General features: G+C 35.0%; 2 long non-coding RNA genes across 3 annotated transcripts in view; one reads left to right on the top strand and one right to left on the bottom strand.

Annotated features, from left to right (window-relative positions):
• Window positions 1-481: 481 nt before the first annotated feature.
• The window catches only part of LOC140613191 (uncharacterized), a 72,067-nt gene continuing 46,321 nt past the window's right edge, over window positions 482-26,227 (bottom strand). The window contains exon 3 of the long non-coding RNA XR_012014356.1: window positions 482-1,362. This is a non-coding gene — a long non-coding RNA (uncharacterized lncRNA). The remainder of the gene's footprint in view (window positions 1,363-26,227) is intronic.
• Window positions 2,706-24,422, top strand: LOC140613193 (uncharacterized). 2 transcript variants are annotated; one of them, XR_012014360.1, is made up of 5 exons: window positions 2,706-2,825; window positions 4,773-4,936; window positions 6,143-6,643; window positions 12,292-12,359; window positions 24,336-24,422. It is a non-coding gene; the product is annotated as an uncharacterized lncRNA (long non-coding RNA). The 2 variants fall into 2 exon arrangements; XR_012014361.1 differs by lacking the exon at window positions 24,336-24,422 and adding an exon at window positions 16,501-18,050.

Below are 26,227 nucleotides of genomic sequence, written 5' to 3'. Positions count from 1 at the left end.
CTCATTCATTTGAAATGGAATTACTCTGGGCTCGGATATGTTTATTGACCTATTCAACCTTGCCAATTCTATGAAAATGTAAATGTCTTCCTGATTATGAGAATTGTGCTCTATTCTCTTGCTATTTTCACTGCAGATTCATTTAAAAATATTTTTTGTGATTAGTGTGTGTCTCAAAAATGTGGCACATTTTAAAATACTTTTGTAGAGTTTTTCCTCATTTGTAAATATTAAGAATTATCCTAAGAGTTTGGAAGATAGACTATGAGAACTCGGGCTGTCAGCGAAAATTTCATTTTGTGGCTGTCTTTTGTTCAGATTAGCTTTTATATATGAACAATTTTATATATGAACAATATATATATTCCAAGGATAAAGCATTATCGCTTTTTTCCATAGACTAGACAATGTTTGTAAAAAATGGAAAAAAAAAAGAAAATTTTTTGATAGTTGCTTTCTCAGAGTCCAGTTTTACAAATTCCCAAAGCAAGTGTTGCTCAAAATGATATTCCAAGAACTAAGTAAATAGCTCTAAAAAAAAGTCTGTTTTCAGAAGTTTGTGAAATGTTGCTGTTAATTCCAAGCATTCTCCAGTAAAGGCCTCTGCGTTGTTTAGCATTTCCTGCTTAAAACTGTGTGAGCAGAGTGCTTTCCTGCAAAACACCACTACTTAGATGCTTTATTTATTTATTTGAAATATACTTACAGTTATTATGTACACATTGTCTACCAGTGCTCTGGAAAATCAAAAGCAAACTGAAAATGAGTTTCATCTCTCAACCATACAGGACTTTCATTTCCTTCTTTCTCTCTTTGTCTTCAAATACAGACTTTTATTTATGTCAGTGTGGTATTTCATAGGAGAGCTAATAATAAAAGCAATAATAAACATACATATAGAAAATGGAATGCTTCCCAAATATTTGACCTTAAAAATTAGTTCAAAATATTTAACGTTTTAAAATTTTAATTATTGTAAGTTTAAAGTTAATCTTAGGATTTTCATCAATGAAGAAGTTGTCTTTCCTCAACTCTTATATTAAAAGAAAAAAAACGACATTTTGTTTAGCTGATCATGAGGTTCAGTTTTATAATGGTAATGTTACTTTTCCAAGGGCTGTATATATTTCCTTCAGCTTCTGTGAAATCAAATATTGGCTAAGAGTTGAAGGGATTCTTTTCCTTGGCTTCCAGAAATCAGATTTTCCTCTTCTGCATTGCAAGAGAAAAAATATTGAAATATTCAAAGATTCTCCATGCTTCAAAGCTTTGAAAGGGTGAGATATTCCAAGCTGGTAGCTGTAAATTACCATATCAAAAATATTCAAAAACAAATTGTAGAGTCACTTTCTTCTTTCTTGCCTAAAGATAAAGAAGGAATTTTAAAGTAAAACTTAGATATTGTGATTTTTTATCCATTATTATTGATATTTCCCATTATGACCCAACTTTAGCCAGAGTTTCAAGAAAATAAATGAAAGAAAAAGAAATAATAATAGTGGAAGGATGGATATAGATTTCATAGTTAGAAACTCCTCTATGCAACAATGTGCCTTTTCTTCCTTATAACTAGATTGGGTGTCATAAGCTTCTTTTCTTTCTTACTTTTCTTTTTCTATTCTTTCTGAGTATCAAAATTGTGCTTGGTCTTCTCTAAGGATAGTCACTCAAATTCTGAGAATGCTCAGCTCTTCTAATCATCTGAGGGTATTCTTCCCATCTTTCATCTCTCTGGTGTTTAGCCACACATCACTTGACTACTTTTGGGAAGTCTCATCACTGCCTATTTAAGAGGTTTTAATCCTCTGCTACCTTACTTCTCTGTATGGAAGCTATCCTGTATGGTCCTTACATGTATCACCCGTATCTATTGAGAGATACTTCAGGCATTGGAATAATGCATAATATCCCTCCTGGTTCAATGTCCCTTTGTCCAGGACAACAGACCATGTAAACAGTTCTGCCTCTGCTAATCTCTGAGCTGAAGTCAAGGGAGGGGATCTTCCAGTACCTTCTTGTATGAACTCATGACCACAAGTAATGAATGCCTCATAGGATAAGCCCTTTGGGGGAACTGCAAGTTAAAACAAGGAGATACCTTGTTTACCACTACACATGTATCAAGATTGTCAAAATCCCAAGCACTGATAACACTCAATGCTGCCAAGGATGTGGAACAATAGGAACTCTACTTCACTGCTGGTAGGAAAGCAAAATGTAGACACTTTGGAAGATCTAGATCACCATTTCTGCAATGTGTCTACACTGTTGTGAATAGGAGGGACATCTCTTTTTGAATTTCCATCTCCTGGGCCAAACCAATAAGTAAAACCTTCTCACACATTCCCAAACCCAAACACAGAGTGAGCTCTATGGCATGTATTTCCCTAGGAAGGACAAATGCCCAAGATTTCACTTTGTATGTACTTTTAGCTGCTTTTACATGCTCTCCTTGGTCTCTTCCCTAGCAGATACACTCATTTAGTTTAAAATTTTTGAAAGACAGTAATTATCTTTTATCATATGGTATCACAACTAGTCCTTAAGTTATTTTATTACACTAATATAGCCAAAGATTTAAGCCTCAAATATTCACATGCATTGCCTTTGTTTCCTGGGCACATTCTGTTATTTCCTATTGTGAGGTAAATGGTGACCCAGGGTTCCATGACCCAAGCTGGGTCCACATGAGGTGAAACAGTGCAGGTAGAAGGAAATAAAGTGCTTACCCACAAAATACAGCTTGGTCATCTACCTTCATTAGAATTTGATATTATGGAATTCTGTATTTTATTCTCGATTCTTCTATCTTCTAATGACATTTGGTGATTTATATGATATCAGCTTTAGATTTATTATGTATAATAGTAAGATTGTTCTTATGTACTAAGTATTTCGTCTTCTTCATGTCATTTAATACTGTCAAAAGCACATGATGGCTGCAATTGTCCTTATTTTGTAGGATTTACAAAATAATTCATATTAAGTGCTTTTGTTGCCACATACATAATAAAAGGGATAGATGTTAACGATTCAAAGATAGTGAGAAATAAAACTTGACTGGAGGTCAACCTCTTAAAGCACATTTATTTGGACAATGTTTATTTGCCTTGATAAATTCTAAGAGGATGATCTCTATTAAATTTATTTCTGAGTATCACTCTATAAATGAGCTATAACTTGCTCTTTCTTTTTTATTCTGTCTTCGTTCCTTCTTTTTAGGTGGTTGCAATTAAGAATTCATTAGTACAGAATTATATAATATACAGAATAGAAGGTAAATTCTTTAGGATTTCTCATTATTGGATTTCTTTTTTTTTTTTCATCATTGGATTTTTGCAATTTATTTTGGGAAACTTATATTTCCTAAGACCTCTTGGTGCAAAAGAAACTTATTTCTATATTTTCAACATATCTTCTCAAGCCTGAAGCCATAGACATTTGATGATCTATACCAGCATTCCCTTATTCACCTGTGTTAAGACTAATATAAATATTTAAGGTAGGCCCACATACAATATTCTAAAACCAGATGCAGATTTTTCTAGCGAATGAACCATTAACAGTGCCATGGTCAAGTTATGGAAGAACTGAGTAGGATATTGGAGTAGAGAACAGAGAAGCTACCTTCTAACTGAATGTATCCAAAATGTCATGAGAGCTGAAGGAGATGTAGTATCTGTAATTATGCATTAAATCAATGCCATATGGTGTGTCGGAAAACTGGAATATTCAGTGGAAACCAAAGAGGTCTGAAAGAAGTGACACCATCATTTGTGTGTTTAGAAGGAGTTTCCATGCTTCTCTCAAGGGTTCCTTCCTGATTACTGAAACAGCCAGTACAATGTGTAGAAGAGGTTAAGGAAATCCAGTTTAGGAAAGGGAGGAATCTGACAGAACCTTCACTTTTTGCTTTTTTTTTTTCTTCTTTTGGTGGGGAGGGGCAGAAGGAGAGGGTAAGAGAATCCCATGAAGGCTCTACATGGGGCTCAATCCCACAACTCTGAGATTATAACCAGAACCAAAATCAAGAATCCAATGCTTAAACCAACTGAGCCACCCAGGTGGCCCCCTCCTTTTTGGATTTTGTGAACGAATGAGCTTGAGGAAATAAGAATATAAGAGAAAGTTACAGTTTTTGATATTTCAAGTCTTTTTATTGCTATGTTTTTAGTCTCTCTGCTTCCTCTTAGAGACGATGCACTTGCAAACCTCATTGAGCAGCTGCGTTTTGCCAGCTACCACCATCTATAGATGGAAAAAAGTAATTTCTTATTATCCTGGCATGATAATGTTGAAAGGTTGCATGGAAATAAAGTTAATTAGGCTGAGCCCCTTGTGCAGGTGCCTTGTAATGATTTCATTAGAGTCCATACAAAAAAATCCAGCAAGTAATATTTCCAATATGAATTCCCAGTGCAGTGTCTTGAAAACTGACAGCACTAAGAGAAAAATATCAGCATATCATCCCAGTTTCAAAGTTTGGCTGAACTGGAGACATGGTTTTACTTTTCTTCTCTTTTCTCACACATGAACATAGACTTAATATTCCTGGCATCAACACAAACTCATAAAAGATAGTTGGGCAGCTAGTGATATTTCTAAATGTTTCAGTATGCACATGATATGCCCATATAAAGATTATATTCTATTTTTCAGATTCAAGATGTGAACTTTTTTTTTGGATTCTGATTTACTGGGAGACAATACTATTTGCTTATCAGTTGCATAAGGATAACATCAAATAATAACACCATTTTTATTATTTTTAGTTTGGAAATGGAACAAGTAAGCAAGAAGCAGCTACTATATGACTGAAGTCGGTTTCAAGTGAAGAAAATTAGTGAAGGATGCGGTTGAGTGTTAAATGGCTGATATTTTATTGGCAGCTCTAACTGAAAGTTCTACTTACATAAACAAGACTGCTTTGCTTCAGGTAGGAGAAGATGTTAGAAGAAGGCTAGCATTATGTAGACTATACCTCATTTCACTATTGTCACTCTACGGGTAGAAGAAAAAAAAAAGAAAAGATGAAAAACAATCCAAGAAATGATCAGGCAAAAAGTTTTTGAAAGAAAGGCATTGGATACCATTGTCTAGCCATAAGCCTAAGGTTTTCAAAAAATAGGTTGGTTCTTTCAAGATAATAGCAAAGCCAATAAATGAAGTAAAAAGCACTAGAATCTTGGAAAATGATCAAGCCAATGACCTTATGGATGAAAACAATAAATAATACATTTATTAGAGTTTCTGTTCAAGTCAAAACTTTGATGACAGGTAAAGGACAAACTATCTTAAATCTGAAATACTTGGATGTTCATACTTTTATAAACTGAAAATCTTTATCCACTCATAAAGCCAGGACATGACATGACATAAAGGCAGCTCGGGGGCTTGGCACATAGATAAGAGCGAAAATGACCTTGTCTGTCAAGAAAGAAGAATCAACAAGCAAACAAGTGGATAGGCATGATAGATATAATTTAAAAACCACTATTGTATCATTATAAGTGACTAAAGGGAATTGTTATTGATTTCAAAAGCATTATTTTAATTTTACATATGAAAAATAATTTACTTTATCTCCAAGAAGACTAATGGTAACTAATGCCGTACATTATTATATTCAAACTCCAAATTGCAAAATAAGCTATCTTGCCATTAAATTTGAAAAAAAAATATATATATGACCTCTAAACAGAATTTGATATGCCATACATACAAATCTAGATATATGAAATATATTAAAAAATATAAATGAAATTTAATTACATAGTATATGTTTCAATGGAGATAGATGTGATATCATAATTAATTGTATTTTATAATCTCTTTCTAGTGAAAGAACCAATGCATTAATGCATTTTTATATCACTGGGTTTTCCAATTTATAGATGATTTTTGTAGAGTATATATGAATGTTTATTGAGCTGTAAATATATTTTTCACATTAAATAGTTAACCTGTCACATAATGATCAATCAAAATAATTTGAAATTAATGCATATTACCATAATAAATGCTTACATTAAGATTAAGATCAGGTAATGTTCCCCAATTACTCTTAATTTATTTTGTAATGCAATATTTCTAAAAGGAGAGCAGTGATTTTTATTAAATCTACTTTTATCTTTGTTTACAGAGGGTGTCTAAAACGTAGAATAGCATGTCAACATTATCAAGTCGACTAGCTGGTGTTCTCATCCATCATTTTCAGTTCTGAGTAATAATGAGCACATTTTGAAAACAAAGCACACATATTGCAATGTAACTCTTCGGGAGGGGGATTAAGATTTTAAGAAATGCACAAGTCGTCCCAGAAATGAGGCTTAGCAAAGAGACTTTAAAAGTGTGGCCTAGGAGAACATTTACAGCATTGGTTCATCAAGTAGGGTGCAACAGAGATCACCGCCATGTCTGATTTTCTCATTTTTCATTAATATATTGGCTGAAGAGTTAGAAACATATTAATAAAACATGTCAGCACTTTACAAATTGATAAGAGACATGATATCACCCAGTCGTGGATTATGGAGAATTGATGTGCTCACCGTGGACCCGAGTGGCAAACACAAGTGGAAGAAGTCTCCACTTTTTCTGTGAAAATGCTCCCTACAGCTTGCAGCAACACAACTTTAAAAAGGTTCGTGACTTTCAACTTTCATAAGCCTGATGAATCTGAGAATCTAAAGCCCTGTCAATTTGATCTTTGCTCCTGTATTTTCCCACAGGAACATTTGATTTTCTCTGCCGCTGTTTATTCTTTTGATATTTTTGACCTGAGCAGGTTAATCAAAGGTTGTCCTGAAGTGAACACTTCCCTCAAGGGGCAAGTCCTAATCCATTAGTGTGGCTGCAGAAGACCAGGCTGAGCCCAGAAGTCACTCCTTAGAGCCAAAGGCCTCACTGATATTTGTCTGCTACATTTTTGCAGTAAACTGAATTTAACTTTTATATATACACACAAAAATTTTAGGTTCCACAAAGCTTATTCAACACTCCCCAAACAAGTTTAATACTTGTTTCTGAAAATATATTTTCTCATCTCCCCACCAGTTGAAGTAATTCTTTATAAGGTTCTCATTTTAGCCCTCTATTGAGCAGAAGCCCACTAAGAATATTTTAAAAATCCTGACTCTGAATTAGAATATCATATTTTAGTAACAAATAGCCCCCTTATTGCTGTTCAGTTATAGCAGGGACTCCAGAATTTTAAAATAAACAAAAGAATTTCAAAGATATCCTATAATGTGACTATTTAATAAAAACCAGGATCATGAATGGTTGCTAGAAAAAATCAATCACTCAAATTCAGGCAGAAAAACTCTGATATTCAAATTTCATGAGGAAAAATTTCCATTTCTTTAAATGTACTACCTGAAATTATTCATTTCAAAATGTTTAAATACTGATATAATTCAAAACTCTTTTTTAACCCATTCTAGGGTCACTGTTTATAGTTGTAATGGAGAAATATGCCATTTTTACTGAACTTGATTTTTAATATCACAATATATCTTATCAGTGCAAACAATTTCTCAGTGACAGTCACATGGAATTGTGTGTTTGTGTGTGTGCGCAGTTTGCTCTTTTACTTGGTCATTCACAAGCTCTACGACCTTGATCAAGACAAATGTTTCTTACTTTCTTAACTATGCAGTATGTTTACATTTATAAGCATAGAATATTTGAGTTAGTAATGACTGTACAGATATCTAGATATTTTATCTCTAATTTCTTTTAAAATTCTCATTTCTTCTCCAAATTCTTAAACTTACAGTATTACAAGACAGGTAATATGCGTAATATATGGACTTATTAGATACATTCTTTGGAGAACTGAATAGAAATTATGAAAACCATGAAGTTGTTACTTTCTTTTCCATTTTAAGCCAAAATAAACTGGAAATAAATAACTGGGTTGGATTTGTAAATAAAGAAAACAGAGAAACTCTAAGTTATTAAATGTTTTACTTAAGACATATAGAGTCTATCTCTTGTCATGAAAGGGAGCGGACATTAGGACTATGACTTACAGATTTTAATAATAAAAAATAAAATTTTATCTTTCTAAACTATAAACAAATTTAAAAGGCAAGGTCCCTAATTTTGTGGATATTGAAAAACTATTACTAAAGTTGATATGGAATAAAAATAGTCAGTGTTAAAAAAGAAGAAATATAAAGGAATTACACACTACTTATTGATACTTAATTGAAATTGAAAGTAGTTAAGACAGTGAAGTATAGGTACAGAACAGATAAGTGGAAATATGGAATAAGATATAAATTTTAGAAATAATCTTTCACATACACCTTTGTTACTGATGGACTGGGGAGACCTCTGGGCCCAAAGGCCCCTGCCCAGCCCATGCTCATATGTCACTGGAGGCTTTTAGTCTCATCTCAAGAAAGAAGGGTGGCGCAGCGGTTTGGCGCCTGCCTTTGGCCCAGGGCGCGATCCTGGAGACCCGGGATCGAATCCCACATCGGGCTCTCGGTGCATGGAGCCTGCTTCTCCCTCTGCCTATGTCTCTGCCTCTCTCTCTCTCTCCCTGTGTGACTATCATAAATAAATAAAAAAAAAAATTAAAAAAAAAAAAAGTCGAGAGGCTAAAAACTCCTCTCACATATTAAAAAAAAAAAAAAAAAAAAAAGAAAGAAAGAAAGAATTAGAGGACGGACAATACACTAGTTGGGTGGTGCAGGTAAGGTGTTTATCAAAGAGAAAGAGGACACTCTTGAGATGTGAGAGTGGGTGAGCTTAAGGGAGAGCTCTACCTTGAGTTTGGGTCTCTATCTTTTATTGACAGTTGTTAACTAAGGGGTGAAATATTGTTTGAGGAGGGGATTTCTTTGGGAGCAGGCTCTCACACTTCTTCTTCCTTACTTGATCAGGGTCCCCAGCCTTATCTTGGGCCTGTTTGGTTTGATCAAACCAAACAACCAAACCTGTTTGGTTTCTTGTGGCTTTGTTTGTGAAATGCTTCCAGGCTGGTTACTAACTTTCCTAATAGCAGGCCTACTCTTCCCCTCTGCTGGTCTCCAGGCATCCTGTTAAAGCCTAATTGCATACTCTAACACCTATACCTAGTCTATCAAATAACAACTACAAAAATATAGAGAGTATCACTGCAATACAATAAGAAAGGTGGTCTTCTTAGTAAATACGCTGGACCAATGAATACTGACCCTTACTTCCCACCGTAAGTGAAATCACCTGGGCGGGCTCAGTTAGTTAAGTGTCTGCCCTCAGCTCAGGTCATGGTCCCATGGTCCTGGAATCCATCCCTGTGTTGGGCTCTCTGCTCAGCAGGAAGTCTGCTTCTCCCTCTGGCTATCCCCCCTGCTCATGCTCTGTCTCTATGAAATAAATAAGTAAAATATTTTTTAAAAAATCAATTTAGTGAAAAATATAAAATAAAATAAATAAATCAATTTAAGATGGCTGGATCACAGAACTAAATGTAAAAGTTTCAAGGCATAGAATTGAAGATATTCGTAATGTATAAAATTTTCAAAGAACCATATTCAGAATGTATAACACCCTTTCCACGTGACAAAGAAAAAAGCAGAAAATCTAACAGGAAAAGAAGAGAGATTCGTGCATCTGATAAACATGCAAACATGCTCAATGGCACACGTCCTGCAAGGAAATGCAAATTAAACTTAGCAGTCATTAGACTATATATCCATACTAGAAGTCTAAAAAATTATAGTTACAAATTGAGTGTCATATGGACAAAGAGACTTTATTCATTGCTGGCAGGAGTTTAAACTGATACAACTCCCTTGAAAAACTGTGTATAGCATCTACTAATGTTGAATATGCATAAATGCTCTTTAGCCCAGAAATCACACTCCTGGACACAAACCCTAAGAAAATGCATATGCATATTCACCAGAAAACATGTAGAGAAATCAAAATAGCATCACGGTAACAGCCATAAACTAGAAACAATTCTAGTGCATTCAAGATGCCTCTAATACCCACTCAACTATGATGTCTATTTTTACATATCTACTTTGCCCACACAGAGCAGGATTTTACATGCTCCATCAAGCACTTACAGCTTTGCCCCAACATTTCCTTCACCCTTCCCTGGTCTTACTTCTTGTTACATAAACTACAAAGTCTTATTCTTTCAAAATCTCATAAAAATGTAGTGAAATACATTTTGAGCAGTATCACATCTATTTAAACTCCTCTTTCTTTAAATGTAAGGCTTTATTCCACCTTGCAGTTCTCAAAGAAAATCTCACAGAGGGACCTTCTCAATACAGATTCTTTGTAGTAGAAACAAACACACTTGCTTAGTTACTTCTCAAGGAGATAGCTAGTTTACTGTTCCCCAAGCCTTTGAAAAGACTGGAAGCCCAGTCTACCAGCTCTTATTTCTATAAATGAAGACAGTGCAAGAGCACATCACTTTTTTCTGTTAAAATTAATTTACAAGGAAAGCAGATAATTATCGTATATGCACTTTTAAGATTAAGAGTATTATTCTATATGTTGGCAAATTGAACACCAATAAAAAATAAATTTATAAAAATAAAAAAAGAGTATATTTGAACATGGTTTGATGCAAATTATTTACTAATTCCTGAGTTAATTTCATGCTCATAAGACACATATTTTCTATTGAAATAGTTACCTATATGAATGAGATATATGTACAATACATATCCTAAAAACATGTGAATATTACTGCAGCTATCTTCCCAATGAACCTTTTTGCTTTCGTTCAAGTCTGATTATTTCTCTGCTCCTTCTCTTAGTTTTGCCTTGTCTATGTTGGCCTATTCTAGTTATGAAGTAGGTTAGTTTAAATGCTTATTCATTGTACTATATAGGTGATGGTTTTGAAATTCTTAGTGGCATTAACATAATGAGCAGACAAATCAGAGTAAGCTGATATGTTTCTTACCATTTAATAAGGAACATAATGAAAGGGAGGCAGCAAAACTAGGAAAGAAGAAAATAAAATCCTTTAGCTTGGTTCCATCATTTAATCTGGAAAAATGTCCCAACTCATTTTGTGTTACCTAACTGAATTAATCAGTATTTATTGTTTTTCCATAGCATTAGCCTCAGAGAGCTAATTGTAGCATTAATGGATATGGGGACTGGTAACTGGGTAGTTTCATTCATCAGATACCATCTGTGGCAGCAAATTGCAAGAGAAAGTGAGCAAGGAAATTGGAAGAGGGCAAGGAAGGCAATGCCTGTGGTCTCTGCCCTGTGCCACAGTCAAATCTAAGAGGCATGGAAAATCTGCAGAGCTTAGCACTAGTGAGCATGACCAGATGTGATTCCCTCAGATGGCACCCGTGTCTGTCTGGCTAATTGCCTTGACCCAGGTCATGATGTGAATTACAGCTAGAATGGAAAGATACCATTTCTAATTCCATCATCAATGGAGCTTTTAAAATTTCTGTGTGTGTTTGTTTGCTTCCACAAGATCACTCTAAAAGTAATTCAACTGTCCTGGGAGGAAAAAAAAAAAAGAGAAATTCAAGTAAATATCACAGATCCTCATTGTTTTGAGGCTGAAATCATTATCCTCTAGAAAACACCATAGGAGTTTTCAAGTGTTAGTTTACATAAATTGCCTAATTTTGCAGTCATTTTGGATTTCTTCATTACTACTTTATTTACAAGCATTTAATTGAATAAAGCAAATATTAAATAATATTTAGCCTGGACTAATACACTAGGGTATTAAACATCTATGGTCTCAAAGAAATCAACCCCTCATGATTTTCAATAGCGAAGGCCTGCCAAGAACGATGACAAAAAAAAAAAGTCCTAATTCCTGCCTTCTCAGGCTGAGATCACAAAACACCTGAAAACACATCTGTAGTTCCAAAGCCATACTTTAACTTTTCCTTGGCTTCATGATTTACTTTGTTTTTCTTTTCTTTATTTTCTGAAACCTAACATCCCTGAATTTCATCTTGAATTCAAATTCTCCTAGCTTCTAACTGGTAAAATGAGACGTTTTGAAATCTATTAAACAGGCCAAGTGGACCATGTTAACCTTAAAGGCACCAGGTCATTTTATCAGTAAAATGGATTTATTCAAGACTACCAGGCAATTCTGATCTGGGACACGCGAATTACAGCAAAACCATGGGCAAGTCCACAGAACAAAAGAAAGAAACCCCCTGTTATACAGGGAAGGGGGAGCTGTGAGGGGCGGTGTGTAAACTAAAAGCCCTTCGGAATAAACTGGGAGTTGAGTTCTAGCAGCTTCTCCTTGGCTAAGCTGTGACTATCTCTCATTGGCAGGGCTGTTGCCAGCGAGAAGAGAAGGCCTTTCTTCATCCTGCTGGGATAGAAAAATACGGATTTGCAAGGTGGGTCTCTCCCTATTGCCTTCTCCCTGCTGTCTTCCCAACTTTATTCTAAATGAGGTTTCTTTTTATTAATTTTCAAAACTGTAAGTGAGAAAGAAAGTGATGTAGGCCTGAAATCACCACCAGGCTAGTAGTGATATGAAATCAGCTGAATGTGACCTCATGCTCAGAGTCTAGCAATCCAAACTTGTCCAAGCAGAGCCATTGATTTCATTAACACTTTTGTACATTGAAATGACTTCAAGCACTCACACACAGTAGAAAGAAGAGCAACTTTAGATTTTGAGGGATGTTAGTTCAATTCAGAGAATGGACACTTACTGGATAGACATTTTTTGTTTTTTTACTTGCATATCACAATGGAGCACATGTTTGAGTTCTGGAATTTGCCTCCCTGGGATGAAGCCACCCTTCACGTTCCATGACTTGCTATGGGGTGTGCTCCTCTGTGAAATGGGGGTAAAAAAATAGGACCTGAACATGGGGAGATGGTCTTGGATTTTTCTGTGGAAGCCTTGTTGGTTGTTGTGTCGGAGTAGAGAGTAGAATGTGGAAGGTGGGGGATCCCTGGGTGGTTCAGCGGTTTAGCGCCTGCCTTTGGCCCAGGGCGCGATCCTGGAGACCCAGGATCGAATCCCACGTCGGGCTCCTGGTGCATGGAGCCTGCTTCTCCCTCTTCCTGTGTCTCTGCCTCTCTCTCTATCTCTTTGTGTGTGACTATCATAAAAAAAAAAAAAAAGAATGTGGAAGGTGCTGCATGGAAAGTGACAGCACCGAGAGCAGCTACAATGGGAAAAAGTACAAAGTGCATATCAGAAAAGCGTCCAACATTTTCCTTATTATGCTTTAGACAAAGTAACCAAAGTCTCAAAAGATTAATTAACTGTGAATTAGGCAAATGAGGGCAGATTAAGATGTTGGCCTACCAATCAAAATCCTTTCAATGATAAAGTGGTAATTTATTATTTCATTATGTACAGACTAACATCTTTTGTCTCAGGCTGGATGGAATATTCCTAGGTATGTGTAATGTTGGGCCTTACTTTCAAACATACTAAATATCCTCCTGAAGTGCCCACTGCACTCCATGGAAAATTATTATATTAAAGCAAACACAGTTATATGGTAGAGTTGTAAACAATTGCTGGCGCATTTAAGATAAGTCAAAAGTCTTGAAAGCTATTTTTCTCTCGAGAATGCCAGTAGGTATTTTAAAATTACTGTCTGCCTTATTAACAGAAGTTTCAGTAAGGAAAAGAAAAAAATGATGAAAATTACTGTTCTCACTCCTACATAAATGGACTTATTTGAGATGTATACTGCATTGAAGCCAGGTGTTAGATTCACTCACAGCCTTAGTTTAACTGTGAACCTGGCCTTCTTAGGTACGACACATATTAAGAAACATTTAGGTTGCTTCAAATGTTTCTTCCATTCTGGATTTAAGTACCTTCTAGGGAGAAAATAATTTTTTATTAGTGCATTCTTTTTTCTTTTTTTGAAAAAAAAATGAATGGAATCTTCCTATAGCCTTTGTGTATGTTTGACATGCATTATGGTAGCTCCTTGAATAGATCCTTTTTATATTCTGTTATTTTTCTACTCAAACATGCATGAGCCATGATTCTGGGTTCTAGCTCTCTAGACATTGTTTGTACCAATATTTTATATCTCTCGAGGTATCCATCTATATTCCTTATGTTTTTTCTTCTATTTTTTTTTTTTTTGGTCATTTATCTGAGCCATCTTTCTCTTCCCTATTTTTCTGTCTCGCTCTCTCCCTAACACACACACACACACACACACACACGCACACCCCTTTCTCTCTCCTTTTAACCTTTCCACTAAGTATTTCTCACATTTTACTCTTTATTTAATCATTGCCCAGAAGGAAAGTCAACATATTTATCAGATGGTACTATGATTTAGTGCTAACACTTCACACTTGATGAGTTCCTGAAGTTTTATAGAGATTTGGGCTGTGGTGGGTCAAGATTAAAGGATTGCTCTGGAAACCTGCTAGTTGCCTTCCAGGTATCAGCACATAATTCCTCCTATCTCCCTGGCTCCTGGTCCAGCTACTACCTTCAGAATATTTGATCTTTTGATATCATGTACATTGTGTGAAAGATGCTCTCCCATTGCCCCCATAAACACCTGTAATGGCAACCCAGCTTTGTAAAGATTTAATTTCCCTCATCCTTTCTTCTCAGCCATTTCATAGGAATTCATTACCTTGTGACCCTAAATAGGGTTGGCATAGAAACACTTGTTTCAGACTAATTCAGTAAGGCAACGACCACATAATTTTATTCTTGACTATCCTTCTGCTGATGTAGAGATTGTAGAAATCAGGAGATAGATGTGCAAATCACAGGACTGGACCTGGCTCAATCTTCTTCATGGAAGCTGATTTACTCAGGCCAAAACAAAATCATCTGTGCTGTGATATAATTGTATTGAGATAGAAAAAAAATGTTTAAGCCTTTTTAAAATTTCTGGTGTGTATTCTTTTCATTTCACAGTTTTTTCATCCTGCAGACTGCTTAACAGATTGTATTGAGCCACATGTTGAGTACTATATTTATTACATTGGAACACTGAGAAACCTTACTGGATTTCAGTGAGGAAAAGAGTATATATAATTCACTGAAACACTAGAATAAAAATGATATTTTTTAACTAAAGCTTATTTTGCACAAAAGCAAACACCATCAAAATGATACATTTCTTGAATTCATCATATTAGAATATAAAAGCTATATATTCATTTGCAATTTTTATTGTTGTTATTCAGTTACAAATCCTGAAAATGTTAATCTGTTATACAAGTGGAAAACCTCTTAACATTTAACAGCCACTGGGATAATATAATTACATATATAAATCTACAGTCAATATTTTGCTTAATCCCCTTCTCATGTAGACAAAACTCTGAATTTTGATGTTGAAATATTTTAAGTATAAAATGGGATATGCTCTGATTCATTAAAGAATGACATCTGCTTGAGTACACACGGTCTACAGGTTGATTCAGAGAAAATATATCTGAATGAACAGAGGAAATAGGGATAGAGAACTTCCTAAACTGGAACAGATTTTTCTCCTCAGTGACTGTGTTGAAAGGGGAGATACCCAGCAGCTGATGGGATCATGCAGCTTCTGAGTTTGAAAAATTAAAAAAAAAAAAAAAAAGAAAAAAGGTGTTATTGATCCTAACTTCATTTCTCTTTGTATCATCTGGTAATCTCTGAGTGGCTTGTTTGCTTATTTTGTCACAGTGCTATACGTTTTAATGGTAATTTCCTATTGTGTAAACTCCTCCTTACAGATGCTGCAGATGCAGGAAATGTTATCTTCCAGGGAGAAATTCTGGCAACATATATGTCCATTTGTGTTAAAAATGGAAGGAATTTAAGGAAGATTCTTTAGGCAGCAAAAGATTAAATGTTTTACATTTCTCAGTACTTCAGAAAATGCAGGCACTTGATTCTTTTCTATATAGTTTCTATAGACCCTTATTCCATTAATTGACTTCCTTCATCAGTATTCTAGAAATTAGCTATTTCTCTTGGTCCCAGATGCTTAAGACCCAAACCTGAAGCATAAAAACAAACACACAAAAGTGTGAATATCATCTTTTCATTGGTTTTACATCATTTCCTTTGTCATGTTGCATTCAGAAATATTGGAGCGAAAGTATAAACGTACATGATCAATGTTGTCTTTCCTTTGAAATGGCCCTTCTCACAGGAAGCGGGGGGACCACTGGGGGATGAACAAAAAAGCCTACGATTGATTCCAATTAATTTTGTCATTGATTTATTTTGTCACTATGTATTTAGCAAATATGGATGAAACTCTCTAAAGGAAATAAATGTTGCCAGAAGGCAGGAGATTAGCAGGCCCAGGAGCATTAATATTCTTCCCCATTTATCATTTTTAGAATGCACATGGAGGAGGTTGTGGGGAAATTTAATGAGTTAAAAATGGAAAGACATGAAGAAAATTAGTTCTGAAAATAGAAGTCATTAACCCTTTACTGTCTGTTTCTAGAAATAGTCAAAATCAGCACAAACCAACACATCATACTAACTTGGCTTTTTAGGTTAATTTTAGCATCATTTTCTTCATTCAACAGAAATGAATCAAGTACCTGTTACGTTCTAGACCCAAAGATAAGTATGCAGGATATACAGAAACTCAAGTTATAATTTTGTTAGTCTCATACTTAAACAAAAAGGATTTTGGCTATGAAACTATGAGCAACAAGCTTATTTTGCTTAGGGCCACAATGGGAAAAGCAATGTGTCTGTACTTTAATTAGGCAATAGAAATCCATGAGGCTGCCTTCATTTGACTTTCAGCTGTTTATTTTGCATCAGTAAAATCCATAGACTCTGAAGGAGAGCTCAACCATAATTAAAAGTGTTATTGAACTAAACACAATTACCAGTGTTTACCTCATTATATAATGCTGTTGGCACCAGAAGCAGAGTTCAAACTAGCTTTCTTTCTTGCATTCCTGTTAGACATAGTTTAAGAAATGTCTAATTCAATTTAGTAATGATAAGTACCAAAATCAAGTTTGGAAAAATTGCTGATGTGCAAATCCAGGCACGAGGACTGCTTCACTGCTTAGGTGCCATGCCAAGTTCCCTGGAAACCAGGAAAACACTTAGTTCAACTGAAATATGAAATATCCTTACATAACATTTTTTTTCAGTTTTTATTTTAATTCTAGTGTAGTTAACATACAGTGTTATGTTTGTCTCAGATGTACAATGCAGTGATTTCAGCAATCCCATATATTACTTAGTGCTCATCAAGAGGAGTGTATGTTTAATCCCCATCACTCTTCATCCATCCCCCCACCCATCACCCCTCTGGTAACCTTCAGTGTGTTGTTGTATAATTAAGAATCTGTTTCTTGATTGTCTCTTTCTCTTTTTTTTTTCCACTTTGCTTGCTTTGTTTTGTTTCTTAAATTCCACATATGAATGAAATTGTATGGTACGTGTCTACCTCTGACTGACTTATTTCACTTAGCATAATACTTTCTAGCTCCATCCAAGTCATTGCAAATGGCAAGATTTCATTCTTTTTTGTCTGAATAATAGTCTATATATATATATATATATTTTATTACATATATGTAGATGTAGGCATAGATACAGATATACACCGCATGTTCTTTTTTCATTCAACAATCAGTGTGCTTCCATAATTTGACTATTGTAGATTATGCTGCTATAAACATACGGGAGCATGTATCCTGTGAATTACTGTTTTTGTATCATTGCATAAATACCCAATAGTACAATTGCTGGATGACAGAGTAGTTGTATTTTTAATTTCTCAAGGAACCTCCATACTATTTTCCAGACTGGTTCCAGACTGGTTGCACCAGTTTGCATTCCCACCAACAGTGCAAGAGGGTTCCCCTTTCTCTGCATCCTCTTCAACATCTTTTGCTTCTTGTGTTATTGATTTTAGTCACTCTGACAGGAGTGAGATGATATTTCATGGTTGTTTTGATTTGCATTGCCCTGACGGTGAGTGATGTTGAAAGACTTTCCATGTATTGATCATCTGCATGTCTTCTTTGGGAAAATCTCTGTTCATATCTTCTGCCCAGTTTTAATTGAATTACTTGCTTTTTGTGTGTTGAATTTTACATGTTTTTATACATCTTAGATACTATCCCTTTATTAGATATTTCATTTGCAAATAAAATATCTCACATTCAGTAGGTTCCCTTTTAGTTTTGTTGATTGCTCCCTGAACTGAGCGGAAGCTTTTTTTATTTTGATGTAGTCCCAATGGTTTATTTTTGCCTTTGTTTCCCATGTATAAGGAGAACTGTCCACAAAAAATGTTATGGGAAATGTCAGAGAAGTTACTACCTGTGCCCTCCTCTAGGATTTTTATGGTTTCCGGTCTCACTTTTAGGTCTTTCACCAATTTTGGCTTTATTTTTCTGTATGGTGTAAGAGAGTGGTCCAGTTTCATTCTTTTGCATGCTGCTGTCCAGTTTTTTCAATACCGTTTGTTGAAGGCACTGTCTTTTTCCCATTGGATATTCTTTCCGGCTTTGTTAAAAATTAATTGGCCATGTACTTGTGGGTTTATTTCTGGACTCTCTATTCTATTCTATTGATCTATGTGTCTATTTTTGTGCCAGTACCATACTCTCTTGATTAATACAACTTCATAATATAACTTGAAGTCCAGAATTGTTTTAACTCCAGCTTTGCTTTTCTTTTTTTTTTTTTTTTTTTTTTTTTCAGCTTTGCTTTTCTTTTCAAGGTTGCTTGGCTATTGGAGGCCTTTTGTGGTTCCATATAAATTTTAGGATTGTTTATTCTAGTTCTGTGAAAAATGCCATTGGTATTTTGATAGGGATTTCACCAATGTGTAGATCCCTTTAGGTAGTCTAGACATTTTAATAATATCTGTTCTTCCATTCCATGAGCACAGGATGTCTTCCCACTTCTTTTTCTCATCTTCAAATTTTCAACAAAGTTCTACAGTTTTTAGATTATAATCTTTCAGCTCTTTCTTGAAGTTTCTTCTAGGTATGTTACTGTTTTCTGGTGCAATTATAAATGAGATTGTTTTCTTATTTTCTCTTTCTGCTGCTTCATTATTGTATAGAAATGCAATAGATTTCTGTACATTGATTTTGTATCTTGTTACTTTACTGAATTTATCAGTTCTAGCAGTTTCTTGGTGGAATCTTTTAGATTTTTTTATATAGTATCATTTCATCTGTGCATAGTGAAAGTTTTACTTCTTTCTTGCTGATTTGGTTTCCTTTTATTTCATTTTGTTGTCTGAATTCCCTGGGTAGGACTTCTAGTACTATGATGAATAGAAGTGGTGAGGGTGGACATCCTTATCTCGTTCCTGGTCTTAGGAGAAAAACTCAGTTTTTCCCCATTAAGGATAATGTTAGCTGTAGATTTTTATACGTGGTCTTTATTATGTGGTGATATGTTCCCTCTAAACCTTTGTTGAGAGTTTTTCCATGAATGGATGCTGTACTTCGTTGAATGGTTTTTCTGCATCTATTGAAGTGCCCGTACGGTTTTATCCTCTCTCTTATTGACATGATAAATCATGTGATTGATTTGTCAATAGTGAATCACCTTGCAGTCAAGGAATAAATCCCACTGGAGTCTGGTGAGTGATTTTTATTATTGAATTTCATTTGCAAATATTTTATTGAGAATTTTTGAGTCTATGTCACCAGGGATATTAGCCTTTTATAGTGGTATCTTATCTGGCTTGGGCATCAGGGTAATGGTGGCCTCATAGATAAGTTTGAAAGTTTTCTTTCTATTTCTATTTTTAGGGAATAATTTTAGAAGAATAGGTATTGCTACTTCATTAAATGGTGGAGTTTTCTTGTGAAGCCATCTGGTCTGGATTTTGTTTGCTGGGAGTTCTTTAATTACTGATTCAATTTATTTGCTGGTAATTAGTCTGTTCAAGTTTTCTATTTCTTCCTGTTTCAGTTTTGGTAGTTTATATATTTTATGTCTCTAGGAATTTATCCGTTTCTTCTAGCTTTTCTAATTGGTTGGCATGTAGTTATTTAATATATGTGCTGCTGAAGCAAACACTGGCATATAGTTTTTCATAATATTCTCTTATAATTATTTGTATTTCTGTGGTTCTGGCTATTATTTCTTCTCTCTGTGTGTTTTTTTTATTATTTATATCTTTTCTCTTTGTTATTGTTATGTCTAGCTAGAGGTTTAGCTAGATCAAATTTGTTGATCTGTTCTCAATTCATTAGTATGTTCTATTTTTTGTTTGTTTCTGTATCACTTATTTCTATTCCAATCTTTATTATTTCCTTCCATCTGGTGGTTTTAGGTTTTGTTTGTTATGCTTCTTCAAGCTTCCTAAGGTATAACTTTGATTTGTTTATTTCAGATTTTTCTTGCTTCTTGAGGTAAGTTTGTAATGGTATAAACTTCTCTCTTAGAACCACTTCTGCTGCATCTCAAAGATTTTGAGCTGTTGTTTTCATTTTCATTTGTTTCTATGTAGTTTTTTTTTTAATTTATTCTTTTATTTCCTGGTTGATCCATTCATTGCTTAGTAGCATGTTATTTAATCTCCACGTATTTGTGATCTTTCCAAATTTATTCTCATGGGGTACTTCTAATTTCATAGCATTCTGATCAGGAAAGTTTCATAGTATGGCATCAGTCTTCATGAATGTATTGAGACTTGTTTTGTGGCCTAATACATGATCTATTCTGGTGAATGTTTCAATGCACTCAAAAGGAAGGTGTGTTCTGCTGTTTTAAGATGGGATATTCTGAATATATATTTAAATCCATCTGTTTATGTGTGTTATTCAAAGCCATTGCCTCCTTATTGATTTTCTGTTTAGGTAATCTGTCCATTGATGTAAGTGGATTGTTAAAGTTCTCTACTATTATTGCATTATTATCAATTAGTTCCTTTATGTTTGTTGTTTTACATATTTGAGTGTTTTCATATTGGATACACAAATATTTATAATTATTATATCACCTTGTTGAATTGTCCCCTTTATGATTAGATAGTCTCCTTTTCTCTTATTAGAGTCTGTTTAAAGTCTATTTTGTATTAAAGTCTACCATATCTAATATAAGAACTGTTAGTGTAGCTTTCTTTTGTCATCCATTTACACGATAGATGTTTCTCTATTGCCTTACTTTCAATCCGTAATTGTCTCAGGTCTAAAATGAGTCTCCTGTAAGAAGCATAGGGATGCTTTTATTATTATTATTATTATTATTATTAATTATTTATTTTTTTAATCCATTATGTCACCAACCCATTCTAGGTCTATTGATTGGACCATTTGATCAATTTACATTCAAAGCAATTTTTGATGGATGCATATTTATTGTGATTTTATTATTTGTTTTGTGGTTGTTCCTGAAGGTTTTCTCTGATACCTTCTTGTCTTTCTTTCATGGTTTGCTGATCTTCTTTAGTGATATATTTCAATTTTTTTTCTTTATTCCTGGTATATTTATTAGTGGTTCATGTTTTGTGGTTATAATTAAGTTTATATAATAACATCATTTGCATATAGGGGTCTATATTGATGGGCATTTCAGTTTCAACCCATTCCTTACTCCTCTCCTACCCATGTTTTAGATATATGTTGTCATATCTTACATCCTGTTATTTGTGAAGTCTTTTTTTTTAATAGAAATACTCATTTTTATAGTTTTGTGTTTTCTACTTTGATGCTGTCACTTTTTGGTCTTTCCACTCAAAAAGTCCCATTTACTTGCTAAAGACTATGGTTGGGGGCAGCCCGGGTGGCTCAGCCCAGGGCCTGATCCTGGAGACCCGGGATTGAGTCCCCAACAGGCTCCCTGAATGGAGCCTGCTTCCCCCTCTGCCTGTGTCTCTGCCTCTCTCTTTCTGTGTCTCTCATGAATAAATAAATAAAATCTTAAAAAAAAAAAAAAAGAAAAGAAACTAGTTGGCTTAATGATCATGAACTGCTTGACTTCATCTTTATTATTTTTTTTTTCTTTTTGGTCTGGGAAATTATCACCTCCCCGCCACCCCATCTTTATCTATCTATCTATCTATCTATCTATCTATCTATCTATCTATCTTTTTCTCTTCTATTTGAGTGTAGATTATTCTTAGCTGCAGATTTTCCCATTCAGCACTTTGGATATACCATACTACTCTTTTCTGAATGGAAAGTTTCTGCTGAAAAATTCCTTGCAAGACCTAATGAGATCTCCCTTGTATGTTACTATGATCTTTTTCTCTTGCTGCTTTAAATTTTTTTCTTTATTAATATATTTTGTCAATGTAATTTCAACGTCTTGGCATAGATCTACTTTTCTTGATTTTGTTAAAAGTTATCTGTGCCTTCTGGATTTGGATATCTGCTACATTCCCTAGATTAAGGGAGTTTTCAGCTATTATTTCTTCATATAAATTCTCAACCCCTTTTCTCTCTTCTTTGGAACTCCAGTAATACAAATGTTATTTCCCTTGATGAAGTCACTGAGTTCCCTAAATCTAATCTCATTTTGCATAATTTTTTTTATCTCTATTATTCAGCTTGTTTACTTTCCATTACTCTGTCTTCTGGATCCTTAATTTCTTCCTCTGCATTTCCAACCTGCTGTTCATCCCGTTAATTGTGTCTTTCATTTCATTTATTGAGTCCTTTATCTATATCTGTGTTAAAGGTCTCACTCTTCTAAGGTCCAGCAAGTATCCTTATGATCATTACCTTAAATAATCAATCAGGCATATTATTTATATCTGTTTCACTTACATCTCTGGCCATGCCTTGTCCTATTCTTTAATTTGGGACAATTTTTTCTGTCTTCTCATTTTGTGTAAGTCTTTGTTCTCGTGTCTGTGAAGCCAAGCTATTTTTCCTGTTTTTGAGGGTAATGAACCTGTAGCACCCTGCATGTAGTGACTCCTTTTTCTCAGGGTCTGGTGCTTCAACGAGTGTCTCCAATGTTTGCTCTGTGAACTCTGCTTTTGCATCCTAGCCACTTTATCCTTCAGCCCAGTCATCTGCAGAAGCTCTTTTTGTCTGCTCTGGAAAGTTTTTGGTTCTTGGCTTGCATGTGGTACATGTTAACTATGTGTGCTCTGGTCTGCTTGTGCAATAAGAACTTCACCTCTGATGCCAGAACTGAGGCTCTGCAAAACTCCTGAGTCAGGAGATGCACTATTGGTAAGGGTTTTGACCAGTCGTCTATGAAAGAGGGCCCGCTATGCTGGGACTGGGACAAGTGTGACTGGGAAGGGCAGTTCACCAAAATGTGGGGGGATCAGGGTTTGGTGTAAGCAAGTTAGATAGTGAATGTTGGCACTGTTCTGGTTCCTGCAGGTAGGTCTGTGTTTGTGCTGAGGGTTGAGGGAATGAAATAACACCTCCCAGGTCCTTTGTTTCCAGGGAGGTATCTCCTTGAATGCTGCTTATCTGGGATATCCTATGAGATGAGCAAATAGCCTCCTAACTGTGCTCATCAGGCATTCTTCAGATCACTGTTGACACAGAGTATGTCCACGGGCTGTTTTCCCTGACTTCTCTCCAAAAGTAGCTGCAATACCTCTGGGTTCTCCCTGAGTCAAGCGCCCCGTCCTTTAAAACTCCAGGCTTTAAGTCCTGTTGGTTGCAAGAAATCATGAAATTCGGCCCCTCTCATTTTCAATACCTATTGCTATGGGGATTCATCTTCTCTGTGTGGGCCCTGTGCTAGTCTGTCTCTTACTCTTTTCCATGTACCACAGGTCCCAGTGATCTCTTTCAGAAGCCATGCTCTCTTTCTCTCCCAAGCCACATCTCTGCCCTTTCTACTCTCTTTGATGTAGCTTCTTCTCTACAGTTGTGGAGTTTCCCTTCACTCTTCAGGTTGTGGAGTTTCCCTTCACTCTTCAGGTTGTTTTCTAAGGTATTTAGAATGAATTGATAGTTATTTAGTTGTATTTATGAGATGGGGCAAGCCTAAGGTCCTGTACTGTGCCACTTCTTCTAGATAATATTTTAATTAGGGGTTATCACTCCTGAAGGCTTATATTTGCACTGCAATTTTCCTATGATACACAAAGAGATTTATCACTAATAGTAAAGTAAGGCACATAATATAAGTCCCTCATTTTGTTAATATAATTATAAGGCAAATATGAATTTCATCAAAAGGAAAATATCTGAGTAAAATGAACACGATAGAAAAGATAAGAGTTGCTTATTTTTCTTAATCAAATTAAATAAAAATGTAAAGTTGTATTTAACGTATCGGGTATCACATATGTCGAATGGTAATAGCAAAGTATTTAGTGAGGATGGAATAATAATGTTCTGATTAAGTATTTTGTGGATTCTTAGAAAAAAGTAATAAAATTTATGTATAAATTAAGTTCATTTTATTAGGACATCTTCCATATTCTTTTAACTGCTCTAACACTTTACAGTGTTGCATTTCTCTACCTGCTGTGGCCCATTTGGAGTCATGGAATGCCCCACTACTTCCCTATTATGAGCCAGGTAAATACCTACTGAAAGTTATCTTTACTACATATAGCTCTAAAAGAATCTCCTCTATAAAGAATATTTTCTCCCCCTTAACAATGTTAATCATTCCTTCCTTCAGACAAAATTAAGTTTTTTACTTAATTTTGGTAATTTTACCTGTAGAATTTTAATTCAATTATTATTATTACTACTACTACTACTATTATTATTATTATTATTATTATTATTATTATGTCTTCCACTAGTTGTAAAACCCTTGAATTCCAAGAATATATGTTTTCTTTGTACTGTGGCACCTACTGCTTTTAGGCATATAACTTAATACATTTCAGTGAATGAATAAATTAGGCTATATTCAGTTAAGATTATTAAACTATAATAAGTTATTAAATACTAAGTTAAAGGTTGACATTTAAAAACTTAGAATTTTGGGGCAGCCCGGGTGGCTTAGTGGTTTAGCGCCACCTTCAGCCCTGATCCTGGAGGCCCGAAGTTCCACGTCAAGCTCCTTGCATGGAGCCTGCTTCTCCCTCTGCCTCTCTCTCTCTCTCTCTCTCTGTGTCTCTCGTGAATAAATAAATAAAATATCTAAAAAATAAATAAAAATAAATAAAATCTTAGAATTTTTTGGGGACGACTAAGGCAGCTGAGTACTGAGGTAAAATTATTATATAATATGAAAAGTACATAATTACACAAAAATCTCCCTCTACCTCAAAGTAAGCAAACAAACAAAACAAGTGATAATATCTTTTACTGTGTGTCTGTAAATTTCACACTGTGCCTTGAAAAATTATTTGGGACTTTTTGTTATAAAAAACACCATGAAAATGGCTATTTCTTCAAGGTCAGCTTCATTTTCAATAGCTCAGTCATTATAAAGATGAGACCTGGGGTACTTTTCATTTTAGAGAATTAGAAGTAATCTAGGAAATAATCCCCACTCATATGCTTAATTTTGGTTGTTGGAACTATTTCTGTAATTATAATAAAACTTTTGTAACTCTCCCTTTTCCTACCTGAAACCTACATATAAATCATCCCTAAACTTGATCAGTCTTTTCCCTTCATTTATCTTGAATCTAATCTATTCATTTTTTGTCCCAAGACTGATTGCTTCCACCCAGACCAGCATCCTTTCTTGCCTGAGTCATTTCAATAGTATCTTCACTGTTATATCTGCCTCCATATTCTGCTCCACAAGGTCAAGGTCTGAACCATCACCAGCATTCTCATGAGTTTTATACAACCCCAATCTGGCCATGCCTCTTCAGTGTCAGGAACCTCAAGAGCAGATCTCATGTGGTTCCTTAAACAATCAATTCTTGCTTGAATGAACCATTCATCTTCACTGTTCCTCCTCTCAAGACATAATTTATCCATTTTTTTAAAGATTTTATTTATTTATTAATGAAACAGAGAGAGAGAGAGACAGACAGACAGAGACAGAGACATAGGCAGAGAGAGAAGCAGGCTCCATGCAGGGAGCCTGATGTGGGACTCGATCCCAAAGCTCTAGGTTCATGCCCTGGGCCAATTGCTGAGCCACCTAGGTACCCCAACATAATTTATCCTTGTCTTCTTTTCTTTCCCTCAATGTGCATTTCAGTTGTTTCCTCCCCAAATAATACTTCCCAGCACCTCTCACAAAATTGAGCATATCATTTTCTCCAATATTAATGCATTATAATCTCCCCACTTAATTTGGAATTCCCTGAGGGTAGATAAGGCATGGGTATCTGTCTCATCATTAGTGCTGGACATACTTTCTTGCACATCGTAGTCACAATCAGTTAGTGCAATATGAATAAATGCTCATGCACACGCAAAC

Source organism: Canis lupus, chromosome 21, assembly GCF_048164855.1.
Source record: "Canis lupus baileyi chromosome 21, mCanLup2.hap1, whole genome shotgun sequence".
Classification (NCBI taxonomy): domain Eukaryota; kingdom Metazoa; phylum Chordata; class Mammalia; order Carnivora; family Canidae; genus Canis; species Canis lupus.
The sequence above is the reverse complement of the archived record's forward strand: the minus strand, read 5'-3'. Positions and strand labels throughout refer to the sequence as shown.